Raw genomic sequence first — 15,233 nt, 5'->3', positions numbered from 1 at the left:
GCCAGATAGACTTAGACTGACGGCGGCGGTCTTCTCATGAGAGCCCAGTTCTCACATTTTTGCAGCAAGGAAGTCAGTGCATGCCGGAGAGCCAGGTTTCAATTACTTTGCACATTGCTGTGCTAAATGAGCGGGCTTTCAAGGGGCCCTGCAGACACCACAAAAATGTTCCCCCAGGGCAAAAGCATAAAAACATAATGGTCTTGCTGTCGATGTTGCCCCACAAGCCCCCACGCAGGACTCCTCAGGAATGAAAACCAGACTGGGAGGTGAGCCACGAGCTCCATCATTAGTGAGGCGCTGGGCTCCTCACCTCTTTGCCCCACACCCATGTGGGCCGGGGTCTGCGCACAGCCACACCCATGAAAGTCCCCGGGAGGCGGAGTCATTTAACACCTAATTTGACTTGGGGAATATTTGCCGTTTGCTTATAAACAGGAGATATGCCAACGGGGTGATTGGAGTCGACTTCACGAGACAATTTCTTTCCCTTTGTTGTGAGCGTAATTTAGTAAGGAGGCAAAAGCATGACAGTGTCCCGGGCTGTCTGGACGCAGTCTGCAATGTGTCCCTGTAAATTTAGTAGGTTAAATTTAATGTGTTGGGCTCCATGCAGTTATACTACAGGCATATTTCTGTCCTCCGTCGTGCTAAAATTAAGATGGTATTTTCTGTGCCTGTGTTAGGTTTTGTAAGGTGACTTCTGCAGGAAGCCCAGGGAACTGGATGAAAATAGCAAGGTGTATAGTGAAATAAACGAATATCCTCTCCGCTCTCACATGAGGCTGTAAAAGGTTTGCCAGCTCCCAGTGGAGTGAAGAGGAGGGGTCCAGGAATAGGCAACCGTGAGAGAGATTTTTAAACTCACTAAGAAAGAGGTGCCAGAGCCCAGTTTTCACCCGAAGCCGAAGGCTCTGCCTCTCTCAGTCGATGGCTCTGTAGTTTCTGTGTCCTTATCCCTGGGTCACAATCACACGAAGACCCAGCGAGAGCTGCTGCCACAGCATGAGTGAGCACCTCTGGGAGCTGGGAGTGACTGTGGGGACAGTTCTGTCCCAGGAGAACGCGTGAAGGAAGAAAGGAGCGTGTGTCTCTGGTCAGTGGCAGGGGACAGCCACGGGAGAAGAAAGGGGTGAGTTGGCCGGGACAGAAGCCAGCCACAGGAGCCTGAGTAAGGGCAGGAACCAGCTCAGGATCTTGCTCTCAGGGGCCGGTGGCCACGGCAACAGGACCGGAACTTTTATTTAGTGTGACAAGAGCTGAACCGCGTTCCCTGATGCCCTGTGGATGAGCTGCCATGAGCAGAAGGGCAGGACCCTGAGCATCTGAGGTATGATGCCTTACGCAACATGGGGTCGGTGCCAGAGCCCGCTGGCCTTGGGCCTGGAACTCAGGTAAGGCCCTTGCGGAAGAAACAGTGAGATCGGTGTGTGTGTGTGTGTGTGTGTGTGTGTGTGTGTGTACGTGCACGCGTGTGTCTTCCCCAGGGGACACTCAGGTCTTTAGAAGGATTAATAATAATCACCATGAGTGTGCAGTATGTCTGAGACACTGTTCTAATATTTTCTTATTAAGTGTATAATTCATATGCTAAGATTTTTACATGTATTAACTCAGGGACTCCTACGAGGGAGGTACTATTTTTATCGGCATTTAACAAATCAGGGGATAGAAGCAAACAGAGTGTAAGTAACAGGTGCAACCAGTAGGTAGAGTGCAGGCTGGCTGCCTCGAAGTTCCCGCCCCACGTTACATCACCACGTGTGGTCTGGCCCAACCACGTGCAGTCCCCAGTCCCTGGCATCAAGGAATAGCAACTGGATGTGGTAAAAGGGACCATGCAGCTGGGATCCTGAGATGGGCAGATGGTTCTGGATTGTCCAGGTGGGCCCTAAACGTAATCACATGTGCCCTTACAAGAAAGAGGCAGAAGGATCCTTGACCACAGGGGAGGCAGATGACATGACATGACATGGGAGGCCAGGTGATGGGAAGTGAGGAGAGTCAGGAGCCGAGCAGCGCAGGCTTCTTCCAGAAGGTGCAAAGGCAAAGAAGTGGACCCTTCCTAGTGCCCCCAGGAGGGGCCAGCCTGGCCAGTGCCTTGGTTTTAGCCCTGTCATACCCATTTCGGACTCTGGCCACTGGAATTGTAAGATAATAAATTTGTGTTTGTTTTAAGCCACTGAGTTTGTGGAAATTTGTTACAGCAGCTGTAGGAAACTCATACACCATGGTTCTCAACACTCTTCCTAGAAACACAGAGAGATGATGTTCTTGGGGGGGGCATGTGTCCACAGACAAGCTCACATTTCAACACCATCAGCTCCCACCAAATTAAGTAGTGTGTGTGTGTGTGTGTGTGTCTGTGTGTCTGTGTGTCTGTGTGTCTGTGTGTTTGGCGAAGACAAGGCATAATAAACATGTTATAATTATGTGATTCAGAAAATTAAAAACATCTCAGAATTCATTGTTAAAAAATTAGTATTATAAATCTAACACATGGTTTTAGATCTTATTACTTTGACTCCACAAAGCATATGAACAAGTAGGTAGTGCTGAAGAATACACCTGTGTAAACTTTATTTGAGGGACGCCTGGGTGGCTCGGTCAGTTAAGCGTCTGCCTTCAGCTTAGGTCATGATCTCAGGGTCCTGGGATCGAGCCCCACGTTGGGCTCCCTGCTCAATGGGGAGTCTACTTCTCCCCCTGCCCCTCCACCCTGCTTGTGCTCTCTCTGTCTCAAATAAAATAAAATAATTACCTTATTTAACTATTTGTAATGACACATGTTGTTATTTGCCTCATCAGTTTGGCTTGACAATTGTTACCTGACACCCCCAGGAATGTTCACAGCATTATTCTGCACTCCAAAAATGTAGATACAAGCGTCCCTACTCGTGCCCTTTCATCATCCCTTGTCCTTTTCTTAATAAAAACATATCCACGGTTAGAAGGATAAGGAAAGGGATGTAAAAACCAAAATGACCTCAGCCCACAAATCCCAGCTCACCATTAGGGGCTGAGACCTGGGGATGTTTCCATGCTGCCAGCGGCAGGGTCCTCCTTTTTGTTCTTGTTCAGAAAGTTGGTCAGGATGTAAGTGATAGCAAGTGAGGTTACGATGGGAAAAACCGGGAATCCTATTTAATAAAAATAAATACAAATCAGTCACAAACTTTGGTCTATGTTACTGACTGCGGAACAGTCCTGGAGACAGGCACCCAGTGTTCACTGAGATAGGCAAGGAAGGTACCCCTCTTTTACAGGTGCAAGCAGGGTCTCATCATATGGGATACAGGTGTTGCAGAGGACAGATTCCCAGAGGTAGCCCCGAGAGCTGAGAGCAAAGGCGCCATGCTTCTCATTCACACGGGGCATCAGATGGGTGAGCAGGGACCTCTGGAGCATTTGCAAGGGCACAGAAGGAAGGGGTCAGTGGATGGCAAATCATATTGTGTCAGGGTTATTTTGACCTCAAAGAAGTGGAGGGGACAGCAACAGGGACAAGGCAGGAAGGACACTTGCTGTTGGAAGTGAGCCTCCAGGAGAAGTCTTCGTGGGCCACCTAGAAATCCTACGCTGGGAATCCCCGCAGTCCTCTTGTGCAGAATGTAAAACATCATAAGGGTACGCAGATGCTTCATGGATATTAATGTTACGTGAGTCCTCACATCATCATAAAAGTTACCCTTAAGTGAAAAAAGAGATAACCCACGGAGGCAGTCAAATGATAAAATGGCAGGATTTTAAAAGATCTCCGAACACTTCTCATGTTCGTTGCCAGGTAAACTTCATGCTAAACAGACAGGCAGTCTACTAAATTGTCACGAGGCCAGGCGAGCGGGCAGCCGAATACAAGTTCCCTGCGTATGTACGTGAGTGTTCCACGTATAAACAAGTTCTGACACTTCATTGCTGTCCCAGAAGGAATTGCGTGCCGTGAAGATTCATCATTTGCTTTACAGAACCATCTGAATCTTGTCAGGTGGGCATGGTTTACTGGAACTAATCGAGAAAGTGCTAGTCTTTTTTGAAGAGTGATTGTTAAGTGTATCTATCTCCACATTAACGCTGGAAAGGCTTAGTTGTATAGAACAAAGAAAGGCAGAATGCATAAGAGAAAAAAAATGTTGGAGTCCGTCAGCAACGGCAATCTCGTCCTCCAATAAATCTGCACTTTTATTGCCCTCCTGTGATTTCTTTGTACCTCCCTAACTGCCCTGATCGTGGTCTGGTCCTGCGATTTCTGTTTTTTTTTGTTTTGTTTTGTTTTTTTGTTTTTTTTATGTTGCACCTGTATTGCATTTCTCTAAGAGGTGGTGAAAACAGGAAAGGGAAAGATTGTCTTAAATTATTGTATTCCCCAAATCACACAATAGGGTGTTGGTTTCACAACAGACATTAAATAATCATTTTACACCTTATATTGGCAATCGTGTTAGATTTTATTCTAACAACACGGAAAATATCAATATTTCAAGGCTGCCATGAATCTTGTTACAATAATTTTTAATGTAGGTTTTATTACTTTTGAAGGGTGGTGAGATGACTGCCACTGAACAGAGAGCTTGTCACTCACAGTCCCCAAGAGGAAGGGACAGGCCGCGTGATGGAGGGCCACGTGGGGGAAGCCCCAGAGTTGGTCAGGGGGCAGGGAGCAGGGACTGTGGGCAAGAGCCTTTATTGTGGTCTCTGTGGTAGGGAACACGTAAAGCAAGGAGTGCAGATTTAGGATTGGCTAGTTTGAATGATTTCACCAAGCTCTGAGTGTAGGGGTGTATCTAGCTGTCTGGTCCCTGTCTGGGGGTAATTAGGATGGGGTAATAGAGGCCCCATGTGAGAGCCCTGTGTGAGCCGGGAAAGGAGGTAGTGGGGATGTGGGCTCCGGATTGGTTGGTTTGCGTGTGAAAGGCATGGTCTCGGGTGAGTCTTGAACTCTCTCTTGACGAATTGGCCAGCCCTGAAAGGGGCAGTCTCTCCAGGGCCAGCAAGACCCCAGATGTCAAGGCATCAGAAAAAAAAAGACATGCTTAATACATATGGAGACACTACTGCCAGACATACCGAACAGTAAGAACGTGAACGGTGAGCACCTGTTCTGTGCTTGGCCTCTGTCACATGTATGAGCTCAGAGCCTTTTGAGCTAGTGCTGTTTTGGTTTTGTTTTTTTAATTTTATTTATTTATTTGTCAGAAAGAGAGCACAAGCAGGGGGAGTGGCAGAGGGAGAGGGAGAAGCAGGGTCCCCACTGAGCAAGAAGCCTGATGCGAGACCCAATCCCAGACCCGGGGATCGTGACCCGAGCCGAAGGCAGACGCTCAAACGACTGAGCCACCCAGGCACCCTGAGCTGGGGCTGTTTTAGCTGGGCTGGGTCACTTGCCTGAGAACATTCTGCTGGTAAATTTCTTACTTAGGATTATCAACTAGCGTGGCTCTGGAGAACCACAAAGGGGCCTGGTAGTTTTTAAGGGAGGTGGCTTGGAGCAGTTAAAAGAACACAGCAGTGCTGGAGAGAATGAGCGTGGTGAGAAAGAAGGTGGGTGTGCAATGGTGTACATATACTTCTCGTTGGAGAGAAAAATGAGAGATTACGTTCTGAATGAATGAAAAATACCTACACACAAAATTTCATCGAGCTAAACAGACCTACATTTACTGGGTTATCACTAGATCAGGTGAGCTGAAGAAATATGTATTCTTGGGACGCCTGGGTGGCTCAGTCGGTGAAGTATCTGCCTTTGGCTCAGGTCATGATCCCAGGGTCCTGGGATTGAGTCCTGCGTCAGGCTTCTCGCTCAGCAGGGAGTCTGCTTCTCCCTCTGCCTGCTGCTCCCCCTGCTTGTGTGCTCTCTCTCTCTCTCTGACAAATAAATAAATAAAACCTTTTTTTTTTAAAGAAGAAATATATTCTTCATGATATTCTATTCTAGTAGTTGTTGAAAAGGACTCAAGTTAATTGCTTCACATTGAAATGCACTTTTAAAAAAATGTAAAAATTAAGGTTTGGTTTCAGCAAGTGGGTGGGCTTCCAGTGGGTGGGCTATGCCAGTGTCCCCATCTAATGGGCAGGCTGGGAGCAGAAAGACACAGCCCAGAGACAAAGCATGAATGACATTAAGGGAAGTGGGTAAGGAGCTACCACTCAGAGGGAATGGGGTTGGCAGTCCCAAACCATTTCTCAAAGTATCACAGCCACTTGCAACTCAGGGAAGATATCGAGTCTGAGGGGTCAGAGCAGGGGCCGCATGGAGGCAGTGTGATTGGTGGGAGGTCGGGTTCAAGCCAGGCCGGCTGGAGTTCTGTGATTGTCTGCAAGAACAGGAAAGAATGAGGCTGACTTGAAGGAACCCCTGCCATCGTGATCATTTGCCACAAAGAGCCCATTTTCGACTGTTCTTCTCTGGGAAGCTTCCAAAACCATGTCTTGTTGGAGTCTCCAAGCCAGTGCAACCCCAGACGGTGTCAGGGCCCCACTCAAGATTTCATCTTGTTCTAGAAGCCTAGACTGTGTTGAAATAATGCTGGGAGGTCTACATTGAAGCCCAGAAGCCTTGGGCTTCCTTGAAAGTAACATGCAGTAAATATTCATCCAGTTTAATTCGGTTTCATTGAAAAAATCTTGGCTTGAACAGGGAAAAGGTGTCACGCACCTGCAATATACACTCTCACCTTTTTAATGTGTTTGCAAATTCCCAGAGCATTGGAGTCTTCCTATTAAATGAGTAGGGTACTATTGCCACCTTGTGATCAGAAATAGAAGTGTTTTTATTCTGGGAGCTGATTGTGTAATGCCTCATTTAAATAAGGATTAGCTTCCCTAGATGGCTTTTGATCAATTCTTTCATTTTCTTATGTTGCTTTACATGTATTTACAAAAACTTGTACTAAAATTTTTTAAAAATCTGCATTAACCCAAAGTGGGCAAGAAAACCCATCCCAAACCATTAGAAGCTAGGGAAGGGGGCCAGTGTTTCTGGTCTCTAGCCACACCTATTCTTAGATAAACTGAACCTGGCAGCTTCCGGGCCAGATACCGAAAATATCTGGCCACCTGTTAGATGAAATCGAAGGAACTCCAAGTTATCCTAGACATCCCTTCAAGGGAAATACTAAAAATTGCTCTGAGTTTCATTGTCAGAGATGATTGGAGCTGCCTCCTGGTTTGATTTAGCACTTTTTTTTTTTTTTTGGAGGAGAGGATTATTATAAAATCAGGCTAAATATTTTGTAAATGTTATCCAGAGGGAACATTCCCAAAGACTAGAAATTAAAATAAGCAAAATATTACTGGCAGGAAAAACTTCCCATTGACTCTAAATGAACGGGAACCATTTTTTATGCTTCAGAAACTAGCTTTCCCCCCCAAAAAGGAAGACCATGGCTTGAAATGCCAGCCACCCCTGTGCACTTTTCACTCGTTTCTTTCTCGTCAGTTGTCTCCGTAATTTGTGTGCTTCTTGAAGGCTGTCCGTGGGTGGCCGGGACACTATTTTCATGAAAGGCTGTTGTCCTTCTAATAGTTCTTCCTGGCCTTTGATGAGCCCTGATTTAAGCCCTGTCCTCACCCTCTGTCCTTCATCCCCAGCACCCTTAACTTGTCATGTTGCTAGCTAACATTGTACAGAAACCTTCTTTGCCAAGCATGGAAGGGGTGTGTATTTGTAGGGGGCAAATCCAGGCCTTTTGTTTTTATTGGTTAGAAAGACGATTCTAGGCCTCATTCAGATATTCTCAGCAATAACTTAGAAAAGTAAAGAACAAGCCAGGATCCTAAAATGTATAAGCTACCTAGCATTTAAAAGGAAGAACATCCTGGTCACACGAGGGCATCTGAACTGTTAGTTTGAATGGCATCCTGAGCGGATACGTACCAGCCCTCCTCTTCTGGGGGGAAACACTGGGGACTCAGCCCGGAAATTACATCCTGAGACTAATGTTAAAATGACTCCTTCCTGTTGTAACATGGCTCATCGGAACTTGTGTGGGAACAGGGCTGGGAAGATGGGAATGCTTTAGTTTAGTGGCTCTGTGATGATATTTGGGTAACAGCTTCATTAGGGCTTCCAGAAGACATGGCATCCATGTTCCTGTTCACCGGCATCTCTCTCTGTCAGAGGAAGGTCGATTTCTTGGGTATGGTTATTTATTTCTGGGTTAGTTTCGGCATAGTATGTCGGAGGCCCTCTCTGAAATCATACCCTCTTATTCCGCATAATTACAGCATTCCTTCTAGCGTCTAGCTCTGAAAAATAAATGCTAGCAATTGAGTGGTTGAAAGGGAAGGAATTCTTGTGCCATTAAAAGCTTCCATGGCCACCTTGACGTTTGAGCCTTCTCAGTGACCTTTCCACTTTCCTGAAGCCCTGGACTGAGTTCCTACCTGGTCAGGAGATGGACAAATCTCTCCGTCACTGTCCAAGAAGGCTCTAATGCCCTGTGACTTGGGTATCACTCAGGCTTTGTACACAACTTTCACTTGATGCTCAGCACAGGTTCACGCCGTCTCCTGGGGTTCTTACTCTCCCAGCTAAATTGGAAGCTCTTTCAGAAGCAGGGAGCCTGTCAACTATCTGTATCTTTCAGGGAAGCCTTGGAAATTTCTATGAACTCAGCATGTGTGTGTGGTCAATAATCAGAGAGATAATGAAGAAAGAGAGAAGGAGGACGAGGAGGAGGAAAAGGAGGAGGAGAAGTCAGAGAGAGATGGGCAATAGAACCAAAAGAATGTCAAGAGTGACACAAAGACCCAAGGGTCAAGAGCCCTGGACTCAAGCAGGGCGTGACACCTATTGTAATCCTGGGTAATGAAGCCTTCATTTGCATCTTGTCATTTTATGTTTGGAGTCTTGGGGTATCTGACAGGAGACAACAAGAAGTGAGGCCAGGTTGTTCACGGGCTAGGGACAAAGTCAAGAAGACCGTTCAGTAGAGGGCAGTGGGGGAGCCTCTCTTCTTCCTCTCTCACCCAGGTTCCCGCCCTCAAGGGCTCCTGCAGGCTGTGCTGGAACCACAGACTGGGTCTCCTCCAGGCAGAACTGGGAAGAGTCATTGTCAGCCATATCTGGCTCTTGCTGGTGGTCAAGTTCCAGAATTTTCTTCCCCACATTTGACCCTTTTCACTAGAACATCCCAAAGTCACAGGGGCTGGGCAGAGGCATCTTAGACTGCTGCCATCAAAAGGCCCCAGAGCCAAGAACAAAGTGCGCCTGCCTGGGTGACCTGCATCAGGGCCGCCGGTGGTGGTGGCAGTAGGAATAGTAACGGGGTCAGCACTATTCTGGGACAGCAACTGGGGCTAAGCTCCTGGACGGCTGCTGCCCTTGGGGCTGCTTCTCTTCTGTTCCTCCTCTCAGAGTTTCAGCCCCAGATGGCTGGGTTCCTCCACCTTCCACTGAGAAGAACAGAAACGACCAATGGTTCCAACAAGAGCTCGACCACTTTAACAATGGTAGCGGGCAAGTCTGGAACGGGTGAAAAACCGTGAGCAGGGCAAAGAGTGACAGGTGTTGGCAAGTGAGGGATGACACATGCCTGAGTCCGCCTGGAAGGTGCCACAGAAATCCAGGAGGAAGGAAAGCACGGATGGGGAAAAAGGACCAAAGGTTTCTGCATGGCTGCTCCAGGCCAGATTCTGAGCTCGGCATGTTGCATCGTATCACACAGACTTATTTTTACTTTTATTTATTTATTTACTTACTTATTTATTTATTTTAAAGATTTTATTTATTTATGTGACAGAGAGACAGCCAGCGAGAGAGGGAACACAGCAGGGGAGTGGGAGAGGAAGAAGCAGGCTCCCAGCCGAGGAGCCCGATGTGGGACTCAATCCCGGAACGCCAGGATCACGCCCTGAGCCGAAGGCAGACGCTTAACGACTGCGCTACCCAGGCGCCCCATTATTTTTACTGTTAATTATGCAATACTTCAAAGACGCAAAAGAGTACAGGAAATTAACATCATGCATACCCATATAAGTGCACCTAGCAGGAGGAGGCGTCCACATTTTGTCAGATTTCTTTCCATCCCTTCTGAGGTCTTTCTCAGTGTCTGGGCCTTCGGTGCTTGAAGGGGTTGCTTGGGGGAAGGGGCAGAAGACTAGCTACTGTCATTTTAACAAAATAAGCAAGTAAGTCAAAAACCCATATTTGGCTTCGAAGAAGGCCAGTTGTGATTCTTGTTTTTATTTTTTTGTGTATATTTTTTAAAGTTTTAATTTAAGTAATCTTTTTACCCAACATGGGGCTTGAACTCATGACCCCGAGATCAAGAGTCACATGCCCTTCTGACTGAGCCAGCCGGACACCCTTGATTCTTGTTCTTAATATCTATTCATATATTGTGTTAAGTCTTATTTTAAAAAAAAATTTGAATGACTTATTATTACAGGAGATTTTACTCCTTGTCCCCTTCATTATACAACTGTTTCTGTTTCCTTGTGCTCTCGTGAGTTTTTCTTCTTTTTATGTGGTTACAGTCCTAGTTTCTATGTAATCCCGAGTTCCATTTCCTCTCTGTCATGGCCGCAAAATATTATTTCATAAACTTCCACTTTACTCCACGGTTAGCATCCACAGTAAATCGTGGTGCTTGCCGGCCATCCCGTTGAGCTCATATGCCCACATTTCCTTTGAGGGAAATATTACTTCCATTGCCTTTCACTTTGTTCCTCTTTCAATTTCAAATTATGATCATGAAGATCTCTTAGGTGCATCGAATTGAGCCGATCATGCTTCTAATTTCATGGCATATCATCACCATCATTCTCTCCCACAGTCCCTCTTAAATTATTTTATTTTATTTTATTTTATTTTATTTTATTTTATTTTATTTTATTTTATTTTATTTTATTTTATTTTATTTTATTTTCCTCTCTTTTCCCTCCTGTTCCCCAGTCTCATTCCGTTCATTGTGTCTGGTGTATTTACTATATGCTTTCCCAGATGACTTTCAGTAAGTTTCTTTATATGTGTGTCCATGAGAAACATATAGTATTGCTTTCTGCTTTAGAAAATGTACTTAAAAGGTATTGTGTCCCAAATCAATTCTGTTTCATACTTTCTTTTTTTCAGCCAACCCACGGTTTTGAGATCTGTCCATGTTGCCGTATGTACAGCCAATTCCTTCCTTCCCCTCTCCTTCCTTCTGCCCGGAGATCTAGTGTGTGGATAGTGCACATTTTACTTATCTTTCACATTTTTTAGTGGACCTCTTCAGGGTTTCTTTCTTTCTTTTTTTTTTTTTTAAGATTTTTTATTTATTTGACAGAGAGAGGGAGAGAGAGCAAGTGTGCAAGCAGGAGAGTGGCAGCAGAGGGAGACGGAGAAGCAGGATTCCCACAAGCAGAGAGCCCTATGCAGGGCTCGATCCCAGGACCCCAGGATCATGACCTGAGCCAAAGGCAGATGCTTAACTGACTGAGCCACCCAGGCGCCTCTGACATCTCTGTGCCTTCTAACTCCTGGAAGCCCCAACACTGTTGTCAACCCCTTAGTATATGGTCTCTTGGGCATCTGAGAGTGAATCTGGGGGGCTCTAGACTCAGCAGTAGAAAACCTGTGTCTGAGGGGAATGATGGACCCAATTTCACAAAATCCTGGAGAGCCAGATCCGCTCTCCAAATGAACACTCAAGCCACGGTTCCACTCACAGTGCGCAAGGGCTCTTGTTTTCCCACATCCCTACCAACAAATGATTTTATCCAAATTGTGCATTTTTGACCATCTGATGGGTTAAAATAGTATCTCAGGGTGGTTTACATTTGCCTTTCTCTGATACTAGAACGGAGTCCGTTTTCTTCTGAGAATTGCATAGAATTCGTGGCCATTTTCCGTTTGTCGTCTTGTCCACTTGTCCACATGCCCGTTTCCTTCTTGTCCATTTTCCTATTGGTGTCCTGTCTTTTTTGTTCTCTCAGCTGTAGGAGTTCCACTGACATACAAAAAGCATTTAACTTGCCTGACTCTTTTTTAGTCTCGTGAAAAATGAACTATGAACAATTTACCTCTGTCCGGATAAACAGACCCATAAGATCTGTTGCCCTAACGACACCTGTCAATTTCAAGCCGGGAGAGAAGGAAAGATCACAAGAGGGGAGATGCTCTGAGCTGCAAACACTTGAGCTTTCATTTACAAATGAGAAAAACTGAACTCAAAGTAACGTAAGCATAAAGGAGGACTGTATTGACTCACAAACATTCAGGGCAGTCAGACTTCAGGCATGGTGGAATACAGAGGTTTAAAGAGATCATCGTTTCATCTCTTGGTGCCTTTTGCATCGATTGGCCTCGTTCCAGGGTTGACTTCCTCTCTAGTAGCAAATGGCCCCAGGGCTCTCCAGGCTAGTGGATCTTTGCGGCTTGTGATCTCCACGGGCAGAGTGTTTTGATGCCATTAAGGGGGTAGTTTGTACTCAAACAAGATTACTCAGAGATTAATCAGCATATACAAAATTTAAAATGTGACTTTAGTAAAATTTGTAACTTTAATAGGTTATAAATTCCTTTCTAGTCACATTAGTGACGGTAATAAGTTATAAACGTAGAAGCCTAATTCTTCCTTATGCTTTACAAATTAAATTACAAGTCTTATCATCTATTTATAAAGCTAGCAAATTTCGACAGTTACTTTTAAGAGTGCTTGTATAATCTAATAAAATTCCCTTAAACATTTAAACTGCATTTATAGATTCAATATATTTAATTTTCCTTGAAGTCCTTCAAATGTCTGATTAACAAACAAACCTTCCCAAGTTCTTAGATACTACTCTGATAAATCAAGTACATTAAAACTGAACATATGGGGAGAGTCATAAATTCTCCTAAATGGTCTTATACTGTTTACAACATTAGTCAAGTTTTCTTGTTCCTTTCATCCTAAAAATGCAAGTCTAAATCAATTACCCAAATGCCTTTTTACTTTGGAGTAGCTGTTAATCTGTTAAGTACTCAGAGTCTCTTCAGCATTACCAATGCTTAAAATATTCAATGTGTACAGATTGGTTTTCTTTCCATATTTAATGAGGTTGCATACAACCTGAAGTCTTGGCCAGGAGATAAGATCTGGAGTAGCACGCTGGAAGGGTGGGTTTCTCACCATCCACATGGGACAGACAAAGCCCTCTTTATTGGCCGCTAAACCAAGAGAGACTTCAAGTCCATGCGTATCAAATGGGATGGACTTACAGCCCTCTTCAAATTATACATTATTTAATTCTGAAATCAGGTTAGAGATATAGCCCCCGCCCAGATGCTTTCAACATTTGATCGGATTCACTTTTATTCTATTCTGAGTTTTTTTTGTATCCTTTTTCTTCTTTTCCTTCTCCTTCTCTTTCTTCTTCTTCTTCTTCTTTAAAGAAGAAGTAGGGGGAAGGATAGAGGGAAGAGAGAGCGTGGGAGAATCTTAAGCAGGCTCCACACCCAGTGCGGGGCTTGATCTCACAACCCTGAGATCATGATCTGAGCTGAAATCAAAAGTTGAAAGCTTAACTGACTGAGACACCCAGGGGCCCCTTTCATATCCTTCTTATTTTGCAGAACCAAAACCCTAATAATTTTGTGAATACATCCTATTGGATTCTGCACACCTCTGAAGGTTTGTTCAGGCTCTGTAGTCACAAATTTAGAGTCAGAACAATGACAGAAAAAGCCTCTTTCCAGGTATAACCTACAATTCTCGATGAGAGCTCTTGGTTCTGTTTGAGTTGTGTGTGTACTTCTGAAATAGTTTCTGTATCCTGGGCTATGAGATATTTGGAATGGTCTATCTTGGGGAAGAGGTTTTCTTTTCTTTCTTATATTTAATTTGTAACTTTAAAAGCATATATTTTAAAGCATATATTTAATACATATGTTTACAATTAACTGAACATACCTATATATATATACATGGATGTATGTGTATCTCGTAGAATGTTTTATGGTACATAAAATCACGATATGGAAATATCTATATATTCTTTTTTTTAAAGGACAGACATGGAAGTTTTTTCAGATGTTGAATTTTAACAATTGCCTTTCAGAAATCATGACGATTATCATATTATTTTTCTGTGACTTATTGAAGTGGTAAACTATATTGGATTTCCTAATATTCATCACCAATATGAATCCCACCTGGAATCATGCGTTATTGCTTTAAAGTACTAATAGAATCTTCTGGCTAATACTTTCTTTTAATACATTGATAATTATAACTGAGATTCTCCTGTAATTTTTTTTCCCCACAGGTTTTCTTTGTAAGGTTTTGGTATTAACTTGTTAACTCTGATTTTTAAAAAAAAAAAAAAAGGAGGATTTTTTTTTTTCCTTACTATATGCTCTGGAACAACTCAAATTACATTGAAAGCATCCGTTCTTTAAAATGTTGATAGAATTCTCTCTCATTCGCTCACTGTTTTGTCTTTTCTTGCAATTTCCTCTATTTCTCCCATGATAATTTGGTTAGAAGCTCAATGTTTTCTATAGTTTCTTTTGGAAAACTCACGTTTTCTGAGAAAATCATTAATTACATACAGATTCTCAAAGTGATTGGCTCAGATTTGAGTAAAGTGTTCTATAATTTTTCAAATGCCTTTGAGTCAGATTACTTCTCCATCCTCATTCTTATTTATATGTAATTCCCATCCTTTTTCGTGATCAGATCAGACCAGGTTTTATCAGCCCGGGCACTACTGATGTTTTGGGTCAAACAGTTCTTGGTTGTGGGGCCTGTCCTGGCATGTCTGGCAGCAACTCTCCCTCTACCCATGAGATGCCAGTAGCCTCCGTTGTTACCCAACTGCGACAACCATAAATATCTCCAGACATTGCCATATGTCCCCTGGGGGAAGGAGTGGGCAAAGTCACCCGTGTTGAGAACCACCAGATTACATGATGGTTTTTCTAGATTTTTAAAATTTCATTTTGTTTTTAAAGAAACAACTGTTGGATGCCTTAAACTGATGAGTAAGGAAAATGACGATTCGGGATGATGCCCGAATTCTCACTGCTAATGTGAGATGAATTTTTGAGTGGGCAAATGTTGCCTCTGAGATGAGTGGACTACTTTGTGGGATGCCTAGGAGTCGTGATTTGCCCATCCCTCTTTGACAAGGAAGAAATAGAGTGGTATGAAGGTAGTAAATGAGAGTAAGAAGGGAAGAGAAAGAAAGAAAGAAAGAAAGAAAGAAAGAAAGAAAGAAAGAAAGAAAGAAAGAAAGAAAAGAAGAAAGAGAAAGAAAGAAAGAAAGAA

General features: G+C 44.0%; 1 non-coding gene across 1 annotated transcript; it reads left to right on the top strand.

Annotated features, from left to right (window-relative positions):
- Positions 1–14,930: 14,930 nt before the first annotated feature.
- Positions 14,931–15,080, top strand: LOC123778128 (U12 minor spliceosomal RNA). Its single transcript, XR_006775799.2, has one exon. It is a non-coding gene; the product is annotated as a U12 minor spliceosomal RNA (small nuclear RNA).
- The last annotated feature ends 153 nt before the right edge of the window (positions 15,081–15,233 follow it).

Source organism: Ursus americanus, chromosome 1, assembly GCF_024610735.1.
Source record: "Ursus americanus isolate L20-20 chromosome 1, mUrsAme1.1.p, whole genome shotgun sequence".
Taxonomy (NCBI): domain Eukaryota; kingdom Metazoa; phylum Chordata; class Mammalia; order Carnivora; family Ursidae; genus Ursus; species Ursus americanus.
This window is presented reverse-complemented; position numbering and strand designations above follow the sequence as displayed.